Genomic DNA, 1,600 nt, shown 5'->3' with positions numbered 1-1,600 from the left:
CTCCCTCAAGGTGGTGTCGGAGAGGCGGATGCTGTCCAAGATAAAGACAATGTTGGATAACACCTCCCACCCACTCCATGACATGTTGGTCAGTCACAGGAGCTCGTTCAGTGAGAGACTGAGATTACCGAAAAGCACCACTGAACGACACAGGAAATCATTCCTGCCTGTGGCTCCCTGTACAACGCATCCACTTAACACACTGTTTGCTGCTACAACTACACATGTTTCTTTTCCAACTATTTATTTATAAGTGACTTATGTATGTATGTATGTATGTATATATATGTATATATTGTACTATTCTTAGTTAGCGTATTGTCTGTCTTGTCTTAATGTTGGTTTAAAATGGAGCACTGTAACAAAAAATAATTTCCCCCAGGGATCAATAAAGTATTCTGATTCTGATTCTGATTCTGATATAACATCTAGGTTTTAGATGTTCTGACTGGCTGATACCTAAAACCTGATTCTGCCACTTTATTTTTTTCATTCAGATTTTGTGTCACATGCTGTGCAGCCGATGACTAAATTCCACCACATGGGGGTGTAGCTCAGTGGCAGAGCATTTGACTGTAGATCAAGAGGTCTCTGGTTCAATTCCAGATGCCCCCTGTGATGTCCTTCAGTCTCTCTGCTGTAGAGATGATCGTTGGTACTTTCATCTATTGTCTCAATAGGCAAATCTATGAAATGCTGAGGAGTGTGTGCTGCAGCTTCACAGAACCCAAAGTGCTGGGGTCCGTTCTTCGTACCTCGCTAAGTAAGTTAGCTGGATCTGATTGTTGACGATTTCACGTGATCTTGGATCGTTCGGTTCTCCGAAGCTCATCCGGGACTTGCTGTCATAGCAACAGATCCGTAAGCGTAAACCTGCTCGGGAGCAGGTTTACTTTATGTAAACAAGATTAGATCGCGGCCACTCAGGTATGTCCGCTTCATTTATACGAAAGCAACAGCGATATTTTACCACTGTTTGTCCATAAATAAATAACATCAATGTAACTAAAGATAATGCAGCACTTGATCCTTTCATTGATTCCATACAGATACATACAGGTCATTTCCTAACAAAAGGGAAATGAACTATTAACATTCTATTTCATGTATTTGATTATTTCAGATGTAATTCATATTTTAGAGTAGTAATAGTAAATTACTTCGTGTAATCAAGATGAGAGCCCACGGCTATAAAAGCGAAGGTGGATTTGGGAAGTCTGTCGCAGCCATGTCCTGTCCGTATACGCGAGCCACCCATTGTGGAAGGTGCAAGATTGATAAGGAGAGTCCTCAGAATTCAGCGTATATTGCGGGACAGACAGGATCCTTTAGCTCAGCGTGACAGTGTGCTCATAGAGAGATATTGATATTCCCGTGAGGGTATTATTTACTTAACCAACTTGTTGATGAGGGGGTGCAGGACCACCACCTGTCTTTTTTTGCTCTGCCCTTTTCTTGGTTGCTGTTATAAACAAACAGATTATTCCAGGGTCTCTTTCCAAGAGACTAAAAGCAACATAAGTGATAAATATTACCATTCTGTAGAATATTCTTATATTTCACTTTTACTTGTTCCCATGTTCTAGTGGGTCCTGTTGTG

General features: G+C 41.1%; 1 non-coding gene across 1 annotated transcript; it reads left to right on the top strand.

The window, feature by feature from the left end:
• Positions 1-543: 543 nt before the first annotated feature.
• On the top strand, positions 544-615 carry trnay-gua (transfer RNA tyrosine (anticodon GUA)). The gene has a single exon. It is a non-coding gene; the product is annotated as a tRNA-Tyr (tRNA).
• The last annotated feature ends 985 nt before the right edge of the window (positions 616-1,600 follow it).

Source organism: Astatotilapia calliptera, chromosome 12 (genome assembly GCF_900246225.1).
Source record: "Astatotilapia calliptera chromosome 12, fAstCal1.2, whole genome shotgun sequence".
Classification (NCBI taxonomy): domain Eukaryota; kingdom Metazoa; phylum Chordata; class Actinopteri; order Cichliformes; family Cichlidae; genus Astatotilapia; species Astatotilapia calliptera.
This window is presented reverse-complemented; position numbering and strand designations above follow the sequence as displayed.